The sequence below is a fragment of the Epinephelus lanceolatus genome, chromosome 23 (assembly GCF_041903045.1).
Source record: "Epinephelus lanceolatus isolate andai-2023 chromosome 23, ASM4190304v1, whole genome shotgun sequence".
NCBI lineage: Eukaryota > Metazoa > Chordata > Actinopteri > Perciformes > Serranidae > Epinephelus > Epinephelus lanceolatus.
Window position 1 is genome coordinate 956,724 of NC_135756.1, and position 17,012 is coordinate 973,735.

At 42.6% G+C, this 17,012-nt stretch overlaps 1 long non-coding RNA gene across 1 annotated transcript in view; it reads right to left on the minus strand.

Moving 5' to 3' along the window:
* The window catches only part of LOC144461786 (uncharacterized), a 213,663-nt gene extending 197,052 nt beyond the window's left edge, over window positions 1-16,611 (minus strand). The window contains exon 1 of the long non-coding RNA XR_013490419.1: window positions 16,513-16,611. This is a non-coding gene — a long non-coding RNA (uncharacterized LOC144461786). The remainder of the gene's footprint in view (window positions 1-16,512) is intronic.
* Between the last annotated feature and the right edge of the window lie 401 nt (window positions 16,612-17,012).

Sequence of the window (17,012 nt, forward strand, 5' to 3'; positions counted from 1 at the left end):
ATGAATATGTTAATTCAGCTGCTGGCTCGTAGCTGCGTGATCAATGAGGCTCCTGGCTGTTGGTTCAGGATCTATAGGGAGGAGGATCATTAAAACACCAGGGGAACCAGGCCCGAGCCCCTTCATAAAAATTACATCACTCATTACCAATCGCACAGTGACATAATCGGATTTATCTTAATTTAAATAACTTTTCCATTTGTCTTCTGTTAAGCCTTCTGAAATCAGGATGAGTCAGAATCTGTCTGCGTTTAGGAAACCAAACAGACAGTACAGGAGGCTTCAGAGGAGGAGGAGGAGGAGGAGGAGGAGGAGGAGGTGGAGGAGGAGAATTACACGCACAAAGTATTTTACACGCACAAAGTATTTTGGTCTTATTCTGAAAAAGACACCGTTCCTACCCAGCTGTTTACACGGCTAATGAAACATTCAGCTAATATTCCCGTTAGCATGCAGCAGTGCGTGCTCCTCTTAACGTGCACAGATGTCGTGTATCATGTCAAAGTACGGAAAGTGTTGGACACAGCCTCGCTCTTTCATTCCTCCAGCCACCTTCTCAAAAAGCGTCTGTACACCTGCTGTCAGACTACAGCTGTGACTGAAACAGGACCCGGAGCAGAGCTTGTGAAAAACACCTGAAGAACGTCACGTCTTGGATGAACTCACGATTTTGTTTTCAGACGGCTGAAGAGTTCAGGGGTCCGTTTCACAAAGCAGCTTTAGTGAAAACTCAGAGTCTGTTAACCCTGAAATGAGCTTTACCAGAGAAAGCGGAGTAACTCCAGCCCGTTTCAGAAAGAGAGGTAACTGAAGCTCGGTGTCAGTTACTATGACAACTGACTCTGTGAACCTAACCTGGTCGGGAGCAGGTTTTCTTCAATGAACCTCGAGTTTCTAGCTGTCTCCTCCCTCTTACGCCACACACACAGTGTGATTCATTCATTCATTCGTTTAGTGTCGCGCGGGTTTCAGCGAGTTTGATCATCTGTCCTCAAGTCGGATCCTAAAGTGTGTTCTAGTTCTAAATCTACTGTTTTCGACCATGGCACGTCCGTTCTTGGAGGACCCTGTGGACGAAGAGGCAGTGTTACTGAGGAGGGAGTTACGCATTCGTCAGGAGATTATTCACAGGCCCAGCAGTGACGCATTATCATTTCCAGAACATTTTCTTTTTGAACGGTACCGTTTCACATCACAGTCCATCATTTATATCCATAACCTCATCCGTCGTGACATAACCAACGTCACCAACCGTGGACGTGCACTTTCATCTACCCAGATTCTTTGTGTTGCTCTAGTTTCCTGTATAATATCGGAGATGCAGAATATATCAGTGCGGCCACTGTCTGCAGAGCCGTGAGAAAAGTGTCCCTGGCTCTGAAACGTCTATTAAACTCTTTTGTTGTGTTCCCTGGACATAAACCTGTGAGGGTCATCAAGGAGGAGCTCCACAGGATTGCAGGTGAATGATGTAGAAATCAGTTCAAATGTATGATTATAAATCATATTCAGTGAATGACATGGTGCTGCAACCTTTCTTTTAGGATTTCCCGGTGTGATAGGGTGCATTGATGGAACCCACATTCCCATCATTGCTCCTTCACACAATGAAGGAGACCATGTGAATATGAAGTCCATTCACAGCATTAATGTGCAGGTAGAGTGACTGTCTCAAAATGTCAGACTGCATCACACTGCACAAACTCAAAATCATACCAAGAATATGTGTCTTATTTCTAGTCAAAACAAATCACACCTAAAAGGAACTTGTTTTTAGACCGTTTTCACTTGAAAAATAATGAGGTGGGATTAACACCATTCCACCTGTTTGCATCTGCAGCCTAACATTATTGTGATTGTATAAATGTGTAAAATAAATTTAAACTTTCACATTGACTCGAGCAGTAATTTTCTCCCACGCCGACTCCCGTTCCTTCGCTGCTGCAGCCGTGTTACTCTTCTCCCTGAAAACAGCTTCAAATTTGCTGTATGAGCGCATTAAAATATCCAACTCCAGAGGAGTAAAAAATGCAGACCTTTTCTTGTCGCTTGTTGCCATGGTGAATCGTGGTATCGGGGCTCCATTGGTGACGGCTTTTTAAAGTCGTGGTGCACGCGCTTAACTCAGAGTGAACAAACTCTGTGTTGATTGAACCGATTGAAATCACCTGTTCTGAAACCCGTAACCCAGAGTTTCCCATCTCAGAGTTACTCAACTCAGGTTCAGGGTTAGGCTCAGAGTCTGTTGAACCTCCTTTCTGAAACGGACCCCAGGAAGCTCTTCATTTAGAACAACTTCCCAAGTGTCTGATGCTGAGAGCTGGTGTCTGTGTGCTGAGGGGGGAATAACAAGACTGACGACCCAAAAACACACAGAGGCAGAAAAGACTGAAGAAAAAGACTTTTACTAAACCAGTGTAGAGATTAACAGGCTGAAGAAGTCAGTGAGGAGAGACAGGTCAGTCAGCGGATCTCAGGAGCAGGTAGATATAACAACACGACCAGCTGACAAAGAGCTGAGAGATGATGATGAGAGGCAGGTGTGTCAGCAGGTGGGAGTCTGAGGACATCTGGTGGACAGGTGGAGAACTGCAGTTGTTCTCAGAAGTGCATGAACGAGGTAGAGATGCCAAGACACGTTTAAAGAGACTGTGTCTCATTCATGAAAAGTGAGTAAATCTGTGTGTAGATTTGCACATAAAAGCCTACGCTACTAAAAACCTACTCCGGATTCAAGAACGTCGCGGGAAACTCAGATTTGATCGTAAACACGTGTGTATAATCATGAATGCCAATCCATCTTAAAGTGACAGCGCGCTCCCGGTAATCAGCAATTAGCATAAATCCCCGCCCATGAATAGCCAATGACCACCATATAAGGAAGTGTAGGTGCATCCTGTCGACCTGTCAGTCATGGCGCAAACAAAGAAAAAAGAATTTTTCTGAAGCGGAGGTCGAAATAATTTTGGGTGAAGTGGACTTAAGAAAAAACATTTTACTTTCTTCAGTTAGTAGTGGTGTGACAGGGACAGGCAAAGTGAAGGCCTGGAGGGAGGTAACAGATGCTGTTAATGTTGTCTCCGTAGCACAAAGAACCATGTCAGAGGTGAAGCGTAAATGGTTTGATAAGAAACGCATAAGCACACACACAAATACAGCGGTCACCAAACAAACAGAAGATTCATTTGTGGGGTTTTGAATGAAGTGGGAATGGGAAACCAGAGATGTTTTGGGCGTAATGGATAAACTCTAAATCAGTGATGGCTGTCAGAATGTAGAGCTATTTAACATTTATTTTAACAAATGATACTACAGCAGTTTGTATGCATCGTCTTCAAATTATTTGAATCTTAATAGCCTAAAGCTCTGTTTGATACAACGTAAATTAAACATTTTCACATCAGATGTATTCATTCAAATGATCAAAAAGCCAAATAAATAAATAAATAAATAAATAATTCTTTCAGCTGGCGCGTGCTCCTTCGTGGCTCCACCACCTGCTGCTCCTGCTGCTCCTGCTGAACCCAGGCACCGAGGCAGAAGAGGCTGTGATCCGGCTGTCCTTACGGATATTTTTATTATCATCATTCAACATGTAGAAAGAACGTGTAATCTATTGAGTCGATTTACATAGATAATTCACAATCATGAACCTAATCTGGATCTTAAACCTGCTAATTGCCAACTAATGTAACTAAATGTGTTATATTTTTAATATTTTGTCATGTTTAGATTACGTGTTTCAAAGGCATCTGTGTATTGTGTACATAACAGAGCGCAATACAAGTTGTAAAATTGTCATTTCCAATAGTGACAAGCAATATTTATGTGCTTTACTAAATTTACACAAGCACTACGAGTGGTCAGGAGCAGGAGTAGATTTTGTTAGTAGCTACGAAAAGATCGGAGCTACTAAAATATTGATGAATGTGGACATGCATGTAAATTTCCGTCTGCGAACAGTTTACACACAAATTCCTTCTGCTCACGTTTCATGAATGAGACTCAGTGTGTTTAACTTTTCACACAGCAGCCGTGTGTGTGTGTGTGTGTGTGTGTGTGTGTGTGTGTGTCATTAGAGATTTTCTAAATTCTGAAAATTGAAAGAAAAGCACGGGGTAGCAAAAAGGAATTGAGGGGCGAGAAAAGAAAAGAGGAGGAGGATGAGAGGGAGGAAAAACAGAAAAGGGAAAAGGAGGTGAAAAAAGGGGAGAAATCACATTGGAACGAAAAAGAGGGAGAAGGAGGAGGAACAAAAGTGGTAAGGAAAAAGGGGGAATGGAGGAAGTGAAGAGGGAAATAAGGAGGGAGGAAAGGAAGAGGAAAAAAGAGATGGATTGTGGAAGAACAGGGGAAGGAAGAAATTAAATAGGAAAGGAAAGAGGGAGAGCATGAAAAGGAAATAAAAGATAGGCAAAGAAAAGAGGAGGTAGAAGAGAAAAGGAAGTAAGGAAAGATTGGAGCAGCTACAAGAATAGCACAGAATAAAAGGAGGGGAAAAGAGGAAGTGAAGAAGGGAATGAGGAGGTAGAAATGGAAAGAGGAAGAAGATGGAAGGAAAGGCGAGGACAGAAAGTAAAGGAGGTAAGGAAAGATAAGAGAAGACACAACAAAAAAGAGGTGGTAACGGAAATGAAGAGGTAGAAAATAAAAAGAAAAGGGAGTTAAGAAAGGCAAGAATAATGATTAGAAAGAAAGAAGGAGGTAGAGGAGTAAAGAAGAAGGCAGGGAAGGAAGGTATGAGGTAAGGAAAGAGGAGGAGGTGCAGAAGGAAAAGGGGGATGAACTGTGATAGGGTAAGAAGGAAAGGAAGTATGAAAGGAAAGGGTAGAAAAAGAAAATGTTAGAAAAGTAAGGAAAGGAAACAAGGTGCTATAAAAGGTAAAGAGGAGGGAAGGATAGGGTTAGCAAGGAAAGGAGATGGAAGAGAAAAAGGGAAGGTCGGGATTAAAAGTAACGATGGATGTATGGCTAGATGGAAGAACAGAAAAAGTGGGGGAGTGAAAAAGGAAATAAGGATGTAGAGGAGGAAAAAGGAAGGGCAGGGAAGGTAAGTAACAAAGGAGGTAAAGAAAGATAAGAGAAGACAACAAAAAGGTGGTAAAGGAAATGAAGAGGTAGAAAAGGAAAAAGAAAAAGGAGTAAAGAAAGGCAAGAATGAAGATGAAGAAGGCAGGGAAGGAAGGTATGAGGTAAGGAAAGATAGGAGGAGGTGCAGAAGGAAAAAATGGGGAAAGGAGGAAGTGACGAAGCAAATAAGGAGGTAGTAAAGGAAAGAAGAGGAAGAGGAAAAGGGGATGAACTGTGATGGGGAAAGAAGGAAAGGAAGTACGAAAAAGAGTAGGAAAGAGTAGAATAAGGAAATGTTAGGAAAGGAAAGGAGGTGCTAAAAAAGGTTAAGAGGTGGCAGTTAAGGGAAAGATAAGTTTCAGAAAGAAAAGAGGTAGGAAAGGAAAGAGGAAAATAGGATAAGGATATGGTATCGGCAGAGGGAGGTAGAGAAGCAAAAAATGTAAAGCAGGAAAGGGAAGTAACAAAGGAGGTAAGGAAAGATAAGGAAAGGCTTATGAGAAAAAAAGGAAGGGGAATGAAGAAGGAAATGAAAATGAAAGAGAAAACAGGAAGAAGAAAATGATAGGAAAGGAAAAAAGGAAAGACTTAAAAAGAAGGAGGTAGAGGAGGAAAAAGGAAGGGCAGGAAAGAAAATGACAAATGAGGTAAGGAAAGATAGGAGGTAGATACATGGAGAAAGGAGGAAGTGAAAGGTGAATGAGGAGGTAGAAAAGAAAAAGGAAGGGCAGGAAAGGAAAGGAACAAAGGAGGTGAGGAAAGATAAGGGGAGGCTCAACAGACAGAAGGAGGGGAAGTGATGATGGAAATTAGGAGGTAAAATAGAAAAGAAGAAAAGGAGGTATGAAAGAAAAAAGAAAATATATTGAAGGAAATAAGGAGGCAGAGGAGGAAAAAGGAAGGGCAGGGAAAGAAAATAAAGCAGGTGAGGAAAGGTAAGAATAAACTCAACAGAAAAAAGGAGGGAAGTGAAGAAGGAAATGAGGCAGAAAAGAAAAGGAGCGAAAGGGGACAAAGAGATAGAAAAGAATATATAAGTAAAAATACAAGATACTGAAAGAAAGATGGAGGTAGAGGAGGAAAAAGGAAGGGCAGGGAAAGAAAATAACAAAGGAGGTAAGGAAAGATAAGAGGAGGTACAGTAGATAAATGGGGAAAGGAGGAAGTGAAGAAGGGAATAAGAAGGTAGAAAAGAAAAAGGAAGGGCAGGGTAGGTAAGTAACAAAGGAGGTAAAGAAAGATAAGGGGAGGCTCAACAGAAAAACAGAGGGGCAGGAAATGAGGAGGAAGAAAAGAGACAGATGGTGAAAGAAGTGGGCAAGGAGGGAAGTATGTAAGGAAAGGACTGTAGGAAGGAAAGAAGGAGGTATTGAGAGAAAGAAGGAGGCAGTGAATGAAAGGACAGTTAATGAAAGGAGGAGTTGGCAGAAGAAAAGACTGAAGAAGAGAAGAAGTGTTTTAATGGAAATGGAACCGAGCCGAGGAAAGATAGTTGGAGAGAGTGAGACAGCGTCATTATCACAACTCAGCAAAGTGTTTTCCTCAAGAGAGACAGGAAGTGTGTGTGTGTGTGTGTGTGTGTGTGTGTTAGAGACAGACAAACCTAAAGAGAGAGCGAGACAGTTTTTTCTCGTTGCCAAAGGTCGCTGGATCAACGGCTCGTCTGCGGCTCTGATAACACACTCTAAATTAGACTGCGGAGTGAGTGAGTGTGTGTGTGTGTGTGTGTGTGTGTGTGTGTGTGTGTGTGTGTGTGTGTTTGTGTGTGTGTGTGTGATTGGAGGACAGTGATTTATGGAGGTGAAGTTTATCGTCATTACATTGAGGGATGAATATTCACAAAACTCTTCTTCCTTCTTTCCTTCCCCCTCATCTTTTTCTCTCTTCCTACCTCTTTGTCTCCTCCTCTTCGTCTCTCCGTCTCCTCCTCTTCCTCTCTGTCTCCCTCCATCATACAGGTGGAGAGCTGCTTAACAGCAGCTGAAGGATTGAATCTCCCCTCTGCTGGAATAAACTAACACCAGTCAATAGGACGTTAATGGAAACACAATTTATGACTTTAATTTGAACAAACAGGGTCAAGCTCACGTGTGTGAGTGTGTGTACGTGTGTGTGTGTGTGTGTGTGTGTGTGTGTGTTTTACGTTACTGATTTTAAAGGTGAGTCAAAGACCATAAATTAAGAAACACACACACACACACACACACACACACACACACACGTGCATCAGTGTTTTCAGCAGCTGAATCTCAGCGATGCTCCAAACAGAAGTAGATATTAACTGCAGTAATGTTTAGCTATTAACTCTTACTTGACGAGATATTTCGTCAATCCATGTTTTCACTGTTATGTGACAGGGGGCGCTGTTACACATCTTGTGAAATAGAACAGCACAGCCGTGTCCAAAAACAAACCAAGGTCCACTGGAAACCGGAAGATGATGTTTACAGAAATATAGCATCTTGTCAAAGTAAAAGAAAATGTTTAGAAAAGTAAGACGTTGTTGGACTCAGACTCTGTCACTTCCTGTTTTGATCAACATTCTGAATCTGACTGGACGAAGAAGCAAACGAGTTTGGTGGGACAAAATGAGATCTCCATTACGGTGACACACAGATTATTTTTATTATTATTTGTACAGTTCAAACGATGTAAGGAAATGAGAAAAAACAAAACATGTAAATATGAAATTGATTTTGTTCTTTCAAATGAGTCTTTGATAAAAATACATTTTTGGAAACTTTTGGTCCGAAGTGTTTCTTTTATGAAAAGTCACAAATTGAACTATTGATACAAAAGAAATGGAATGAGACAGAATAGACAACAGAAGTCTGTTCTTTAGTTTGATGTTTATACTTTGTACATATTCATGGAACAAATTATTCTTTGGATCTTTAAAGATAAGTGAATATGATCAGAAATGTTGGCGTCATAAAGTTTGTGCATTGCTAAAAGAAAGAAATGATCTAACTTTGGTAACGTTCCTCATCTGAACAAAAGCTGAATTGGTAATGCTCCTAAAATGTTAAGAGATATTTAAATCTGAATCAAGGAGCACTCCCAGATTTCTGGCCTCATGGATGCACTGCAAACCCCTGGAAACTGATTTTACTCACACTGTCTTCGTGTGTTTTCAGTCCGAGCACCATCACTTCAGTTTTGCCATTGTTTAGCATTAGGAAGTTAAAAGCCATCCAGCATCTTATGACTGCAAGACAGTCTGTTAGAGAGGGAACTGAGGAGTGGTCTGATGGATTTACAGATATATAGATTTGTGTGTCGTCTGCATAAAAATTAAAAGAAATATTGGAGTTTTGGATCACTTCACCCAGTGGTAACGTAAATAAAGTAAACAGTAAGGGGCCCAGGACGGACCCCTGAGTAACACCACAGGTGATAATAGGCTCATTCAAGAATGTTGTTGAATGTGTTAGGTATTGACTCAACAGGAGGACATTTAAGATCAACTTTTCATTTGAACTGAATTTCAGAAATTTAGATTTGATTTGTCTGATTTGACGGTTTACGATCAAACACATTGATCATAAACTATACAGAGTCGACTGTGTATTAATATTGGACTGTTTTAGTTATTGAGGTATTTAACATCACAGACACTTGTGGTCATTCTCAAACTAACGTGTACAGATGTGAAGCTCTGACTGTATCTGACTGATGTTTAATGAAAGCGGTTGTCTTGTATAAAATATGAAGCTTACAGTCATACACAGTGTATCTAGCGTCTGTTGCCATGGCGACAGGTCAAACTGATGCTGATTTACAGGAGAGTTCATGAACCATGAACATAAACTACAGATCACCTGTAAAACATTTTAATAAATCAATCTATCATAATTAAAACAACTGGAGACTGAAAACAAACTGATATATGAGTCTGATTATATTTTAATAAATGGGACAGGATGTGAGTGTTTCTGTGACTTCCTGTACAGACTGAAGGCTGCTGGAAACTGTCGGGAAACTCCTGCTGCAGCTGCCTGATCTCGTCTACTCTCCAGGCGAGGTGCAGTTGATCTCCAGTGGGCCCATTAGCGTGGCTGGAGGAGACATTCCCAATTGACATGGAGAATGTAAGACATAAACCAGTCTCGAGCATCCCCAGTGACGCCTACCCAGTTCTGCAGGTGATCAGTTAATGTGTCACAAGCAGCAGATAAGTTGAGCAGCACCAAAACAGTCCAACAACCAGCATCTGAATTCATCCTGTCATTTAAATGTCACAGTCCCCAGAGGATGAACCCTACAGACATTACTAGTTTAATACTGTAAGATCTTCATATTTATAGGCTGTAGTTCTGACTGCAGACTGCAGAGGGCGCTGACAGAGCATTAGTATGTCAGCTGAGTTTCCTCTGACCCCGAACAGATCGTGATGAGGAGGCTGCTGTCAGGATCCTCTCTCTGCAGATCTGCTGAAACCAGGAAAAATTTAACTGCAAGCTCAACACTTCTGTTTAACTTCAACTTCCACCCAGGATCTGCTGCTTTGTTTATTAATGCTTTGTTTTCACCCTTTCTTCTTCTTCTGTTTGTTCTCCGCACCTTGTTCCCCTTTTATTTTAATTCACATTATTGCTTTCATGTTTGTTTTGCTCTTCTTCTCTGGTTTTAACCTTATCTCTTAATTGAGTTTATTGTTTTTTATGCACTCGTTAAGGAGCTCCAGTTTGACAAATGTTGCTGAATAAACATGATTGATTGATTTATCTTATTGCATTTCCTGTCTGAGACACACACGCACACACACACACACACACACACACACACACTCGGGGAGAGGGAAATAAAGGAGATAACTGTGTTATTCTATCTCTAATTCTCTCTGTGCCTCAGTAAATCTCTTTTAAGAGGAGTTATAAAACTACCCGACTGCATCTCTTATTAACATTACACTGTGTGTGTGTGTGTGTGTGTGTGTGTGTGCGTTTTATTTGTCTTTCTGCCTTTGTGTGGACCGCATTCAGGACACTGTTAAAGTGAGGACAGTTTGCCTGTTCCTCCTTTTTCAAAGGGCTGTTTTTGAAGGTGAAGACTTTTATGTTGAGATGTAAATGTTTACGTTCATGGTTCAGGTAAAGTCCCCAGTAATGTCACGTCAAAGCAACGTCCTCTTGACGTGACTAAAACAAGATGGTGTGTTTGTGCTGAAAGCTGCTGAGCTCAGCAAAGAGCCGGCGTCAGATCAGATGGAACAATTAAAGAGGAGAAAATGAGGACAGAGTGTGTGTGATGACAGGAAGTGATGGCTGGATAAAGAACTGGATTGAAACATTAGGAGACACACACACACACACACACACACACACACACACACACACGCATCAGCGTCTGACAGGAGGAGATACTGATATGTTGGTTTTAGCCGCCAGAGAGATGATGTCACAGTTGCATCAGCTGATCATTCATGCTAATTAATCATTGGCTCATTCCTCAGCTGATTGGTCGTCCATGTTCATGCAAGTGTTCAGTGTCGCCATTACCTCACTGTTACTCCGCTGATACCCAGTGGTGTGAATACATTTAGTCAGGTACACTCTGACTGTATGGAGGACAACAAGTGTCATGGAAAATAAGATGGTAGATGATAATAACGCATTTAATTAATTTAGTCTATTTTTTTTAAGATTTATAAATGAATTCATAAACAAATTCAGTCAGACAACTCATGCTTAAATGTTTGTTTCAACAGCAGAATGTATTTCGAGTTTGGCGTCCAGCCTTGTCGCTGCCTGCAGATATATCTACATGAGATTTTGGGGAGTGATAATTGGAGGAGGGGCTGACAGAGCGAGCAGCAGCATTAACAAGGCGGAGGGAGAGCTTGGAAGATTTTGGAGCTTAAATAAACCGCCAGATTAGGAGGGTGTGTTTTGTAGATGACATATGGAGAGTGACGTATGACGTGTGTGTGAATCAGTGCAGTTGGAGCTGACTGTCTGAACTACCTCGCAGGCGTCACTCCATTTATTAGCATCAGTTTTATTTGTAGAATCCCAGTTGACATTGAATTCTAGTTGCAAACAGGTTGATGTTTGGTCTGAACATCTGAGACCTGTTTTCACTCTTTTCAAACAGCTAAAATATGGTCACAGCGTTAACGTGTCAAACAGGCTAAAAATTCAATTTCACAGGCTGCAGCTGCAGCCCGTGAATACAGTCACATGAGCAAACCAACACTACACACACACACACGTGCAGTGCAAACAGTCTGGCAGCGTGTTTGTGTTAACTGTTGGTCCACACCGCAGCACGCTACAAGCTAACATGCCAACACCAAGCTAGCATGTCAGAACAGCAGCTTAAAATAAAACTAATGGTGCTAAGTTCTGTTTTGCTTTGTTGAAATACAGCAGCACATGTTCTTACAGAGTGTGTATGCACCGTGAAGACTCGTGTTCATCATGTCAGCTCCTTCACCTGGGTCTGCAAGACGTCCGTACAGTTGAAGTCGTCTTTGCTCTGTTGCAAGCGGTGGCACCTGTAGCTTATGAAAACCATCGAATAAGAGAATATTTAAAGAAACTCAAGCAGGACCAGTTGCCTGCGACACAGCACTAAAGATTACCATGACGTGATGACTGACAGTCTTCACCAACACAAATGCCTCCCTCCCACAGTGTGGTATGTTGGGTTAAAAAAAAAAAATCACATTTATTATTGAAGCATATGTAAAGCTGTGAGCTCCTGAGCAGCTTAAGTATCTGCACGCCTCTCTGCGTGTCTCCTACCAGCACCATAAACAACATTATTCACTGCAACAGTTTTAAGTTTATCTGCAGCCTGAAGCAGCTGAACTTCACATGTTGACCTGCTAGAGGGCGCCGCTCCTCTGATCCTGCTCCCAACAGGAAGCTGCACGACGCCCTCATCTCAGGAGTCCTGTAACTGTTCACTCTGACACGTGAAACATCATTAGATCATCGAAACAGAGCAGGAGCACACACACACACACGCACACACACACACACACACACACACACACACACACACACACGCACACACACGCACACACACACACACACACACACACACACACACACACACACAAGGAGTTAGAAAACATGAATAAAGCATGAGTCCAACATTATGTCCAGCTCGGACTGAGGACAAACAGAGGCCACTGGGAGCCTTGGCATCGGCACAACATCACACACACACACACACACACACACACACACACACACAAACACACACACACACCAGGCTTCTCAACAACAACTGTGAGTGTGTTCTTGTTTTTGTTTGTATTGCATGTCGTATTATTGTAATAGTTTGTGTGTGTGTGTGTGTGTGTGTGTGTGTGTGTGTGTGTGTGTGTGCGCCCCATGGGGCTTGTTGCCATGGGGACAGTGATAAGGGTTCTAAATGGAACTCAATAATTCATGAGCTCTTGATAAGATGCACACACACACACACACACACACACACACAGGCGCATACACAGAGTACATACAAACACACACTCCTCACATTCACGTACAAAACGCACAATTACGAGGAAACAGGACAAACAAACACGCTGGAGACACTGGAGTGCAAATAAAAACAACACACACACACACACACACACACACACACACACACGCACAGTAGTGTGCTCTGAATACATGGCAGACCTCGCAGCTTCATCACTCAGCTCCAGAGTTCAAGCCTCTTGATAAGTCACTGGTGCGACACAGCAGATGAACTCACACCTGCTTCGTCTCTAGATTCAAAGTTAATAAAGTTTTGTGAGTTTTAACGAAGCTCCACATGAACCAGTCATGAGTGTGTAATGATGGACTGCAGCACGACTGGAGGAGCTGAAGGAAAGGATGTTTCAGTTGTGACTGAGTGACGGTCATGACGATCTGTGGCGTCACTGCAGCTGTAGGAGACGTGACTGGAAACACATCCAACATATACTGACATCACCCAGATGTGCCCATCACCAGGATGAGGTCAGCTCCTGATCCTCGCTGCTGTCAGACAGCCTCAAGACGCAAAGACAGAACGGGACACGGTGTAGACGTCACAGGTGAGTAAATGGAAACACACAGAACAGCATCACCCATATGTGCCGATCACTGACACCGTTCTATAATGTAGACTGTGATGACATGATGACACACAACAATCTTTCAGTTGGCCAAAGGGGGGCGCTATAGCAACCGACTGAAATGTCAAACTTTGAATGGGCATATCTCATGCCCCGTATGTGGTAGAGACATGAAACTTTGCACAGAGATGCCTCTCCTCATGAGGAACACATTTGCCTCAAGAACCCATAACTTCCGCTTATATAGATTTTCCGCCATTTTGAATTTTTTGAAAAACACTTCAAATGGATCTCTTCCTAGGAAGTTTGAGCGATCTGCATGAAACTGGGTGAACATAATCTAGGGACCAATATCTAAAGTTCCCTCTTGGCAAAAGTTGGAAAACTTACTAAAACTGAGCTTCTATAAGGCAATGAATATTGCGGAGGGCGTGGCTCATCACATAAAGGTGTATAACATCTCAAGGGTTTCACCCATCACCACGCAACTTTGTAGGCATATGACCACACATAATCTGAGGGGACCCCTCCATTATTGACCCCATCAAACAAAATGGGGGCGCTAGAGAGCTCATTTCTTATCTAGGCCTAACCGCCATATGGATTTTTACTAAACTTGGTAGATATGTAGAACAGGACGCCTCAAGGTGACTGGAGAAATTTAACTCTAATTGGCAACTGGGTGGCGCTATAACAACAGAAAAATGCTTCAAAATGGCTAAAATGCGACCGATCGCTGTGGCTCCCCCTGTGGACCAATGTTGGTGTTTTCTAATGTTTGGTATGACTAAGTCATGGTATGGTATGCTGTACATAATCACAGAAACTGTCAGTGTGTCATTCTGTCAGTCAGTCATTCTGTCTGTCCCACGTTTTTCTACTCACTGACGTGGTCAATCTATGTGAAACTGCACATAGGCATTGAGGACTGGCATAGGTAGAAGGTGACAAAGATACCAATGGCTATGGACTAGTTGTTAAGTATCTGAAATATTGTCCCAAAACATATTGTGAGCATTCAGAGCCCTTTGAAGCCCTTAATCAACATGACGGCAACTCAGTCAAAAGTTTACCACTAAAATAACATCTGAAATAAATACAGTGCGTCTGAAATGTGGGGCACATTGAACCCTTCAGACTATCTGACAGAAATGATGCACTTCACTTTAGAGTTAATAAAACAACATGTAAATCATAATGAAGAGGCATGTTGCTGCGTGCAGTATGAATGTGAATCTGCACATTATCTGACAACAACTCTTGAAGTTAACAAATAATATAACGTCTCAAAAAACATTCATTGCTGCTGAAGTCATGTTGTAGATCAAACTGTGCTGGTTTATGAGAGGACGTCTCTCCAGTTTAAAGCTCCAGTCTACTGGAGCATTACGGCAGGGAGAGTGACTGCTGTCTGACCGCTCTGTAGCACCCACTAGTGGCGGGCAGCTGCATGACAGTTAAGCGGCCTTGTACACGAATAAAACACAGGCTAATATTTCTGGTGTCGACTAGCGAGGGGGACGGACGTGTAATCCTTTGACGTCTTTAAATGCTTTGAAGCCTAGAAGTCCATTTAGCAGTGATATCGGTGGGTGTCTCACTGCTAAACTCAGAACCATTTACAACCTTAAGCATCGTTCTCACAGGACGCGTGTCATCTGAGGACCTCCAGGTGATAATGGTGGAGCACATCTGTGATCTCAATCCCATGTGAGTCTACCGTGTTTGTAATTTGTCAAGTAAATATTCCAGCACAAAATATATCAGTCCTGTGTGGATCTGCAGCTCTGTGATCTGGGGTCGTATTTTTTGTGTCAGCGGCAGCCATGATGCTTTGTCTCCTGTTGTAATGTTACTGTTGTAGTCGTATTTAGCACGTTGTAACCTGGGATATGAAAGGTGCTATAGATATAACTTGACTTGCCTACCTGGAATTTGTACTTTGTGCTTGAGTAAATGTACTTAGTTACATTCTAGTTACCATGTGTTGCGTGTCAGTGGTCTGACCTGTGGTCAGTCACAGATCTCAAACATGTGTCTGTCTCTCTGATCTTTGTTTCTGCTTCATGTCCATTGATCCCTGATCACAGTGATGGAACTGAGCGACCAGTAATCGATCCCCGATCCAGCCGTCAGCTGATCGGCCGACAGGCTCCCGATAGATCAGTCCATCGGCCCGTCGATGAGGTCATCCGGCCGGCAGCGGACGACAGCTAACCAATGAGCAGGCTCGGTGCTGTCCACAGCTCCGACCGGGACGATTGATCAGCTGATCGATTATCTGCCGAGGAGCTGAGGTGGCGAAGTCATTCCTCCCCTTCTTCATCCTCCTCATCTTCCTCTCTTGTCTTCTTCTTCTCAAGTTCATTTTCCTCCTGTTGCTCCTCAGATGTTTCTTTTTCTCCTCCTTGTCTTCATCCTCCTCTTTTATTCTTCATCTCCTCTTCCCATCATCTTACATTTCCTTCTCCTTGACTTCCTTTCATCATCTTCCTCTTCCACTCACTCCCCTCCTCCTCCTCCTCCTCCTCCACTTTTCCTCCAGATGTCATCTTTCTCATCACACTTTTTAAATCTGTTTCTGGCCTGTCTCCTTCCCACCCTCTCTTCGCTGTGATAAAAACCTGTTATTCTCCTCCTCTCTCCTCCTAATCCTCCCTCAGCACTGATAAAACTTGTATTTCTCCTCCATCTCTTCGTCTTTACACACTCATAAAACCTCCTCCTCCTCCTTATAATCCCGTCTCCTCAATTTCTTTCTCTTCAAAAATTAACTTTTTCATCTCCTAAACCTTTTCTTCTTCTTCTCCTCCTCTCCTGGCAGTGATAAAACCAGCATTGCTCCTTCCTCTCCTCCTCCTCCTCTCCTGACAGTGATGAAGAGTGTTTTTCTTCCTCAGACGAGCATTTATCAAAGGGAGGCAAACTCCTTCAGCTCCTTTTAATTACTTTTTCATGGCTGTTTGTTGTTCAGTTCAGGGAAAAGAGGCAGTGTTAATGTGGAGACACACACACACACACTCCTATAGAAACTTTATAGCTCTGAAATAAAACACACATTTATTCTCAGATTGTCCATCAACTCAGAAAACTGAAGCTAACGTGACTCACGTCTTAACAAGGATCCTTCTTTTTAATATCTTAATGTTGTAGGTGCAGTATGTGTCCACAGGGGGGCAGCACTGAGTCCTCCCAGTGTGGCACCATTGTACAATAAAGAAGACGCAGGACTAAAAGATTAGGCCACGCGAAAGTTATTTATTATTGCAGGTGTTTTGTGACAGTTTGTTTCGCTTTCACAGGACAAAAGGTTTCAAATATTTAGTCACTGATTTAGTAAATCCGGGGCAGCAGTAGCTCAGTCCATAGCTTTAAGTAAAAACCTAAACGTAACCACGTGTGTGTGTCGGCTAAACGTAACCACGTGTGTGTGTGTTGGCTAAACGTAACCACGTGTGTGTGTCGGCTAAACGTAACCACGTGTGTGTCGGCTAAACGTAACCATGTGTGTGTGTTGGCTAAACGTAACCACCTGTGTGTGTCGGCTAAACGTAACCACCTGTGTGTGTGTGTTGGCTAAATGTAACCACGTGTGTGTGTGTGTGTTGGCTAAATGTAACCACGTGTGTGTGTTGGCTAAACGTAACCACGTGTGTGTGTGTGTTGGCTAAATGTAACCACGTGTGTGTGTGTGTGTTGGCTAAATGTAACCACATGTGTGTGTTGGCTAAACGTAACCATGTGTGTGTGTTGGCTAAACGTAACCACATGTGTGTGTGTTGGCTAAATGTAACCATGTGTGTGTGTTGGCTAAACGTAACCATGTGTGTGTGTTGGCTAAATGTAACCATGTGTGTGTGTTGGCTAAACGTAACCACATGTG